Source organism: Tenrec ecaudatus, chromosome 7 (assembly GCF_050624435.1).
Source record: "Tenrec ecaudatus isolate mTenEca1 chromosome 7, mTenEca1.hap1, whole genome shotgun sequence".
NCBI classification, from domain to species: Eukaryota; Metazoa; Chordata; class Mammalia; order Afrosoricida; family Tenrecidae; genus Tenrec; species Tenrec ecaudatus.
Window position 1 is genome coordinate 112,625,235 of NC_134536.1, and position 9,918 is coordinate 112,635,152.

At 43.0% G+C, this 9,918-nt stretch overlaps 1 non-coding gene across 1 annotated transcript; it reads left to right on the plus strand.

Moving 5' to 3' along the window:
• The first annotated feature begins 241 nt into the window (after window positions 1-241).
• Window positions 242-404, plus strand: LOC142453854 (U1 spliceosomal RNA). Its single transcript, XR_012785437.1, has one exon. It is a non-coding gene; the product is annotated as a U1 spliceosomal RNA (small nuclear RNA).
• Window positions 405-9,918: the final 9,514 nt, after the last annotated feature.

The window sequence follows — 9,918 nt, forward strand, 5'->3', positions numbered from 1 at the left end:
AAATGTTCAAAGGGCTCAAAACAACCAAACCAAACTCACTGCCACGGAGTCAGTGTGAACTCATGTCAACCCTACTGGACTGGGGCCAAGTGTCCCTGTGGACTCTGAGACAGGAGCGCTTTCCAGGAATAGAAAGGCCCTGTGGAGTGGCTGGCACTTTCAAACTTGGCAAATTCCGGCCACACGTGTCCCCCCTGGGCCACCAGGTTTCCTTAAAAGGGCAGCTAGAGCAAAGAAGACAGTACTTACCTGGCAGGGGAGACACCATGATCAGGAAGGTGGTTTTCCCAGGGCGGCGCTCATCCACTGCACCCCGATGTGTTGACCGCTGCAATTTCCCCACATGTGGGAGACTGGACTGCATAGTTTGTGGTAGTGGGGGACTGCGTTCATGCTCTCCCCTGAATAAAAACTAAAGAAAAGAAAAGAAGATGAAATAAAGTATCTTCGTGAAATATGCAAATACGGGAAGGGAGAAACATACCAGCATTTTGCAACCTGAAAGAATGGAATGAAACATTCACATTTGGTTGTAACATTGAAGGACTTAAGGACCATGCATTAAGTGATACTCACCGCCATCTAATCAACCTTTAGGCCAGAGTGGGCTCACAGTAACCCTTGGGCCAGAGTGAAACTGAATACGTGGGTTTCTAAGGCTGTAAAGCTTATCTTTCTCTCTTCTCTCAGGGGTGGGGGGGGTCAGGGAGGTGGGGGGGGGGGGCTGAGCTGCTGAATTTGTGGTTAGCAGCCCAACTCATCCTCCGCTCCGCCACCTACAGGAAACAGAAAAAGACAATGGCAGGAGTGCACAGTCCCTGGGCCAGATGGGCAGCAGTCAACCCTCTCAAGAGCTAGGAAGTGATCAAGAACCACTGGTATGGAAGGAGTAAATCCAGGCCCCACTGAAGCAAAGCATGAGGCTCCGGAAGCAGAGAATGTTAAGTGAAATACTTCAGCAACCTGAAGTAGCACAGAAGGACTCACGCATCTGTGGCAAGAAATGTGGACATCCACTACCTGGACATCGGGCAAAAATAGATCCTGCTCCTAAAAAAGGCGACCTAATGTAAGGTAGAAATTACCGATCAATATCACTAAGATTACATGTGCATAAAACCTTGCTGAAGATCATTCAGAAATGTTTGTAGAAGGAAGCTGCCAGAATCCTACCACAATGCGCTGAAGTCAAATGGATCTTGGCTGGACACACAATCAGAAAAAAAAATGTTTCCTCGTATTTTATCGATTTCATAAAAGCATTTGGCTGTGAGGATCATTAGAAACAAAAGAAAACAAAACAAAAAAAAACGAGGTGTAACTTTGCTCATGTGGAACCTGGACAAAACCCAAAGAGGCAGCAACTGCAAGAGAGCAAGGGGACACCACGGGGCATAGAACTAGAAAAGGTGTGCGTCAGGGTGGAACCGTTCGGCAGACTTATTCAATCTGTCTACTACGATGCGAAGCAAGTGATCAGGGCAGCTGGCGTCTGCGGAGAGGAACTTGGCATCAGAAAGGAAAGGAAGCTTATTAACAGTCGGCAATATGCACACAACACACTGTGCTTACTGAAAAGCAGAAGCACTAGAAGCACCGACCGATGAAGAGCAAAAACTGTGGCCCTCGGTAGAGGTTGCCACTCCATGTCAAGAACCAAAATCTTCCCAACTGGACCAACTGACAACATGGCAAACAGGGAAGCGACCAAAGTTGTCGAGAATATCACTGTGCTCGGGTACGCAGACGACGTTCATGGAAGCAGAAGTCAAGAAGTCAAATGACACACAGCACAAACAAGTGCATCTTGGGAAACGCACCGCCTGCATGCTCCTCCCTTTCTGGGCACATGTTACCAGGAGGATGTAGTCGCTGGAGAAGCACATTATACCCGGTAACGTGGAAGCCCCGTAAGAAAAAAAAAGAACCTCAATGAGATGGCCTGACACAGTGGTCGCTCCGACGAGCTCCACCAGAGGCCACACTGCGAGGGTGGCTTTGGACCAAGCTGTGGTCTGGTGTGTGTACCCTGGATTGCTGTCATTGGGACCTAACAGGTGCCCTCAGACTTTGCCCTTTCCCTTACTCTGAAGAGGCACAGTTTTCTAAGCACTTCCCTGATCAGTTCTGGTCTGTGGAGAGAGCCACCACTGCAGTTCTTGGTGATGATAAAGCTTATCCCATTAACACATTCTTGATGGCCTCCAGGGATGTTGTATCTCTGGGGCCTCCCCAGGCAACGGAGTTCGTTGGTGGATCTACTTGTACCAAACAATTATACGTACTTCAGCATGCCTAGATCTCTGAGCTTTTAAAATAAAATTTTTTCTCTATGGTATATCAAGAGCTCTCCATTACTTTTGAAGGCTTCTAAGAGACATCTGACAATGAATTTGCCCTATTTCCTAGTGTTATTGGCATGGTGCAGACTCCCGCTGAAAACAAACAAACAAACAAACAAAAAATGAGCGCAAAAGTCAATAGATTCTTGCTAACTCAAACTTAAAATCTGACTTGTCAATCAAGCAACCTCAAAATCCACTCCCATTAGTACTCCATTGAATTCAATTGGTACAAACTATCTCATCTTGCTGGATTTTGTAAAGAAAAATGCATCATCAGGATTGGAGGAAGGCTTATTAACAACCTGCAACACACTGATGACACATTCTTTCTTGCTGAAAGTGAGGAGAGATTGAAGCGCTTGCTCACAGACAGTAACTTTTTTCCCCACTAAGCTTTTTACAAAGCTCAGAGAAGGGAGCATGCTGAAGTATCTATATTGAACGAGACCGCAGCTTTCAGTATGGGTTAGAACTCAATGGAAAGAAATCCAAAATCCTGAGAAAAATCGAAGCTGTCAAGGATTTTGTCTTCCTTCGAAGCACACTCAGTGCTCCTGGCGGCAGCAGTCAGGAGAGCAAACGATGCGATGCACTGGGTAAATCCGCTGCCCAAGAGCTCTTCAGAGAGTTGAAAAGCAAAGACGTTCCTTTGAGGACTGGGGTGCAGCTGCCCCATGCCATGGCTTTGTCCATTGTTTCCTGTGCGTGTGAAAATTGGATATTAAATAAGGAAGACCAAAGAATGAATGCTTTTGCTTCACGGTGCTGGAGAAGGATATTGAAAGTCTCACGGACTGTGAAAAGAACAAACAAATCTCTCTTGGAAGGAGTACAGCCAGAATGCTCCTTAGAAACCAAGGTGGTGAGACAACCCTCAGGTACTTTAGGTATATTGTCAGGAGAGACTAGTCTTCGGTGAAGGCAACTATGCTTGATAAAGTATAAAGGGAGCAAAAAGGGGAAAGGCCTTTACTAGGTGAACGGCCCAGTGGTTGCACCAGTGAGATCAATCATAAGAACAAGTGTGAGGATTGTATATGACCAGGAGCTGTAGACAGAGTCCTCTGAATGTAAACCTACTCCGGGCCGCTTACAAGCAGCTGATTTTTCTCAATTCTGTTGGCTATGCCAGAGTCCCCTTCTTCCCTTCACAGGCTCAGTTCTCTCTACCTGGGTTAGGCTGATTTTTAACCCCTTACTGACCACCGGGACAACCGGAGAGGAGTTAAGGACGTTTCTGAAGAGCCATCTGTTGCCTCCAGGGGACAGGCCTTTACCACTGTCTTCATCAATACGGAAGTGCTAACTCTTAGTAGAGAGAGGTAGGCATTTTTACAAGCAATTAAGTTTTAAAAGAGCCTACAGAGTCTTATAGCGTTTATTGATGTATAAAAGCTATGCCACAAGCAGTGGCTTAAAATTATATACATCTAGTATTTCCAAATCTTGATAGGCCAGATGTCTGAGCAGAGTCAACCTGGGTGCCCTGCTCACATCCTCACATGGTGTCTTCTGGTTTTGCAGCCTTGACTGGGGACGCGTCTGCTTCCAAGCTCGGTTAGGTTGTTGAGAACAAATGACTTCATTGTGGCTCTATACCCAAGGCTGCCAGTCTTCCCAGCTGTCAGTTAGAGGCTACCTTCAGGTCTATAAGCTCTCCCCAAACTCCCTGCCATATGGTCCACTCTTAGATAATTCAGATGGGGGTTCTTTGTTGCTTCAAAGGGCAGCAGGAGAATTTCTATCTCTAGTCTGCTAAAATGGAGTCTTGCATAACAAAACGTTAAAAAAACAAAAGGAGTGATACACATACCTTTGCCATTTAAATTAGCTTAATCAAGAAATCGCCACCCCATAATGTTTGCAATATTCTCTATGGTTGAAAGCGTGTCTGAGCTATCACCCCAACTAAAGCGACAAGGGGCTACAAGGGTGTGTGTCAGTGAGATTTAATCTCAGGATATGTTCATTTTAAGTGTCAAAATATTTCTGGGAGCCTCTGATGCTTCCAATATTTCAGTAAACCAATGTATCCCAACATAGGATCCTGATGTAAGTTCATATATAACAAATCTGCTGTCATTGGGAATTTTCCTAAATGTCTCTGGAGTTCAAAATAAAAATATTCTAACGATCATATCTCCAATCCACTACTCAACCAAAATGAGATAAGAACCTTATTTCATAAAGGTCCATAGGCATGAAACACAAAGCCATAACTATGTATTTACTCACCCACTCAGTTTTCTCATGAGCCCTCTACAAAGTGGTTACAACTCAGTAATAACCAGACCATTCCACTGTCTTTTGGCTGTGGATGCTACAGCTTTCAGATGCCCACATCATCCTGTCAGCACGGGTGTTTTGTTCCCCCAGCATGGTTACCCTGAGAGACACCTTCATCCATCCATACCAGAGATGATCTGCGATTCGCATTCAGCATAGGTCGATGATCTCGTGCTTGTTGGCAGAAAGCAATCCAGTTGCCAACCTCTGTCTTACTGCAGCTCGAAACACTTGTGTTTTCTCAATGTGGCAGTTCCAGTCCGACTAGGAACAGCTGCCAAGAGAGAAGTAGACGGCCCCGAGATAGCCATGAAGGATAAGAAGAGGGAGCCAGAGCAAGAGAGCCATCAGGGTCTCTTTGTTAAGTGATCATACTGGTGACAGGAGCGGGGTAAGGAAGATCTCACAGCACAGGTCACGCAGTTGTGAGATAGTTTCAGCAATGACTGAGGAGAGCTTGGTGTCCCTGGGTGGCACAAAGGGTTACATGTTCTGCTGCTAACCAAAAGGTTGGCAACTTTAGTCTATTGGGAAGTACCTCAGAGGACTGGCAAACTGCTTTGGAAAAATCAGCCTGTAACATGCAATGCTACTCTGACACACATGGGGTCTTCATAACTGAGTCACTGTACTCGGTCATGAAGAGCTGAGAGCAATCATTGTCCTTCAGCAAAATCCTGATTTTGAAATAACCTGTGTCTATTTGTATAGAGTTACTGACCGAATACTTAAGGAATGAATAAATGACAACTCATGGTGCACACAAGGACGAGTGATGTGGAAGGGACAGGAGAAAATTTAAAAGCAATGGCCTACCTCTTGTCCACTTTCTGAGCTCAATTATAAGCTGGCGGTAACCTGGAGAAAGGGTGGTCTCCGGGTAAATATTGAGTTTGATGGTATAGGAGGCGGAGGCTATTTCCCCACTATCCTCCTTTCAGTAAATTTTCCTGAAGGGAGATGTAAGAGGCAAAACTTTTTGATCAATGCATCTCATTCAATCTCCAAGAGATTTTGTAACTGTGATGCTCAAGAAGACAGCAATAACTCCTCCGTCACCCATCCAATAAGCGGTGGCGCTACAACTAATTCAAATCAGTCTCGTTCCAGGGGCCATTGCTCCCTCCCCAATAACAGACGGTAATTACTTACTCTGAACGTTCTTGTTCAGCAGAAGGACTTTAGGAAGAATAAGATACAGGACCAACTTCCATTAAAAGAGTAATTTATAATTATGCTAAGGAAATAGACTTGTGTCTTTTGGCATTGAGTCCCTAGCTGAACACCAGAGAAGCAAAGAAATGTGGGCACGCAGAGTGTGAGGCAGAAAGAGGGGAAAGGGGCAGGAGAAAATGGAAATGCTAAAAAAACTTAAATATTCAAGAAGTCACTATTGCTGTTATGTTAATTAGGATGTTATCAGAACCCCCAGAGACCATCAATGTTAGGAGTAGTGTTTTATATTCACAACACAACTTATTATATTAACTGGTTGTTTGTGTGTGTCTAATACATGTGTAAAATTAGCAAGACAACCAAAAATCAGTGCCAATTGAGGAAAATTCAAAATAAGAGAAATGAAAATGTGTATACAGATGCAAAACAACTCACTTTGCCAGATAATTGGACTACTGGGATTTAAAAATACATCAAAGAGTATAACTGTTCTGGTTAGATAGATGTTATTGTTGCTTCTACTTTCACCTTTCATGACCCAATTATTTTTCCTGCTTTGAATTTTCTGTTGCTAACATGTATTTTCATTAGCGGCAGGCATGCTGAATCAAGGAGCATTTCAGAGGTTTTGCTATGAGATATGGATTTGGGTACATATTACTTAGGCACACATGTCCCTCTTGGTTCTGTGGTAGCCTAACGTACGCCAGACTTGTTATTCTGGACCCTGGGAGTACAGTGATGTGGGACGCATATGTCCTCGAGACTATGGACCGCGTAGACCTTTTCATAGGTGCATATGATTTAGCGGGTGTAGAAATGTAGTGTTCATGCAGATGCAGAATCATTGTAAGAGAGGCAACTTCTAAGGAGTGGACAGGAACCCAGAAATATACTTAGAACGCTTATCTTCCAGTATAAAAAGCCCCAGGACAAAACTTTGGCAAAGAAATAGCAGCAGCAGGCATCACCACATACCACATCCTTTCATTTGTGGCGGAAACCCATTTCTTGCATTTCTAACAATTCTGCAGGTCCCATCTGGACCACTGCATGGACTGTCTGTAGGAAAGAAGTTATCCGATAAACGTCTGAGGGGAAAAGCGCAGGTGGATGCTCTCTACCACACAACTAGCAAGCATTCCTTAGACCCACTAAAACTAAGTCATAAATCCATTCCACATTTTAAATCATAGTATCTGTACTGTTGTGTACATTTGGAATTTAAAGGCCGATGCATGGAGAATCTGTTAATTTCAGCTTTCTGAATGCTTGGTGTGATGGTCTGTATATATTGTAGGTTTTGATTTTGAAAGATTCGTTATGCTTTGTCCCAGAGTGTGTCTCATTGTCCCAGCTAGCATCTTATTTTGATGGTGCTCTTTCTAAAATGCTACCTATTATTAAAGTAATTATCTCTGATTATTTTGTTGCAGCAATGCTTTATAATATTCCAATAGCTTAGGAACCACATTTGTTTTGACATGTTAGACAGAGGATGTGATTAGAATTAAATGTTCAAAATACAAATTAAGGAGAATGTTAATTTATTTTGTTCTGAAGGCTTATTAACTGAAGAAGACTCTGATTTTTTATCTATTGTGAGTATCTAGTGTCAGCAATATCATGTTCATAGTACACCTCATTAAGTAAAGTAATTTTACCAAAAAAGTGTCTAAATGAATGTTAATAACTTAGAAAGCACAAATAAAATTGAATTTGTATGAAGAAGTATTTGCTTATGTCTAGACACGAGGTAATCGTTAATTTTTCACATATTCCCAAGAAACAATTAGAGAATTTTATCAAGCTTTGTGTAATCTTTGGGCTTTCAAAAATATCACATTAAATTTGTTTAAATATGAGCAATAAATGTTAACTCTTTGCCAAAATTTCCAGCTTTTCTAAGAAAATGATAGCTGTTTTAGATCAATTTGCCATTTTACATTATTTTCATGTTTCCATGAAGTTTCATATCAAATTGTTCTCAGTCATCAAAAGAGGATTTTTTTCTATAAATAGAAAAGAATTTCAGCCTGAAGAGAAATACATCAGTAGCAGTGAGGACACATTAAACGCATAATCTTCCATGCAGCTACTCTTGAATCAATCAATCAATAATTATTGACTCTACCACATTTGGGACATTACTTTGAAACTAGTTTAAGAGTGTTGCTTGTAGTCATCTTAGGGGTGTAGCCTTTTGTACAAGAGGGTCTTCCCCAAACCACCTCACTGCTGTCGAGTTGATTTGGATGCATGGCAGCCCTACCGGGGAGACTAGAACTGCCCCCATGCTTTCAGAGACTGCAACTCTGTGCGAATAAACAGCATCATTTTTCTCCCAGGGCATGGCTAGTGGTTTTGAATTCCTGGCCTGGCAGTTAGCAGTCTAATGTGTAACAGAATAAGGCACCAGGGCCCTGGTGGTCTTCAAGTTAGGCAAACATAGCCCCTGAAATTAGTCTCTCATGAAGCAGGGGTTGTTCGCTTTCTAGACCATGTGCATAAGACGGATTTGCAGGGAACTCAAACCTTACTACTGTCAAGTCACTTCCAACTCATCGGTTCTATGGGACAGAGCAGAACTGAGACCCCTTGCAAGGCTTCCACGACTGTAAATCTTTCCTGAAATAGACTTTCATCTCTCGCCTGCTGAGCAACTGTGGGATGAAAACCACTGACCTTGCTGATAACAACGAAATGCTTAACCCACTGCCCCACCAGGGAGAAGGAAGATTTTCATTTTGAACTTACTTTAGTGTTCCCATTACACTTATCAGAGAAACAAATGCTGATCTTAATGCGTACAAGTACTCTGAGCTAGACCTGGGCACCAGGGGGTGGGGACTCATAGTGGGTATCGGCTGACGAATGTATATCTGACTCTTCTTCTTTATCATGTGTCACCCCCGCTGTGAAACCTCAACCCATTCACTTGTTTGTCTGCGGGTTCTTGGCTTCTCCCACTGCCGTGCAAATTCCATAGGAGAGCAGAGGTGTTGATCTGTTGTGCTACAGTCTTCTGCAGCACTTTGAAGAAATCACTATCCTTGACCTTGAAGAGCTTTTTTTCCCCCCTTTTTCTTTCATAATAGTGAAGACTGAGCTAAATTTGGTGAAGTGGGGGATGAAAAAACCCTAACATCTTCAGCAGAATCAGTCCTTTCCAGCAGGAGCACCGGGCTCTTTCATAGGAGATGACATGTGCGAGTATGGTTGGGCGATCAACAAGATGATCTTTACAAAACACTTAGGAAAGCACTAGATCCCATTGTTGGCCATTTCCCTTCAAAACTCCAATTTTGTTTTTCCTGGACCAGATTGATTTTAATGTTTAATAATTAAATAAATTTAACAATAATTAAATTTTGAGACAGGCACACCAGAGGGCTCTAGGGGTTTGTCTCTTGCTTCAACTATGCTTGGAGAGAACAAATCCAAATACTCCCCACTTTCACCTCAAACCACCTTCTGCCCTCTTCTTGGCCATCCCTAATTCAGGAACCACCTAGCATTGAGGGTTTTTTGTGGTTAGTTCTTTCATGACTCATCAACGATGAGCTCCCAGACCTGTCAAAATGATTTGGCTGAAGAGGGGCCACCAAAAACCACTTAGTCAATATAGGCCTCTATGTCCAGTTATATTTTCAAATGCGTTATTAAATCCGAGTGGTACAATGACTCTTGGAGAAGTCAGTTAATTAATTGTTTTGCCTCCTCATCTACATATTCTTTTCTCTTGTTTTGAATTGTCCTCAGCTGGCACTACCCTCTCTCGAATTTTCTATTGACATTAAACACACTAAACATACACAAACTCACAACTGCTCAATAAAAAAGTCATGCCTGAGACTTAAAATATTTATCCTGACATGGATGGTCTCAGTAGGTTCCGATATGGAGTAACAATAGTGATTTGCCTTCACTGTGTTTCCATTACTCCCCGTAGGTCGGGAGCACAGGAGTCAAGGGCTTCTCCGTGGATGGGACTAACTGGCCTGTGGGGCTTACAAGGTCTGGACAGCTCTCAGTAGGATTTTTAGGACCAAGCAAAGAAAGTACAGCAATAAGGGACTTTGTATATGTTCAATGTATGTTAGTTTAGCAT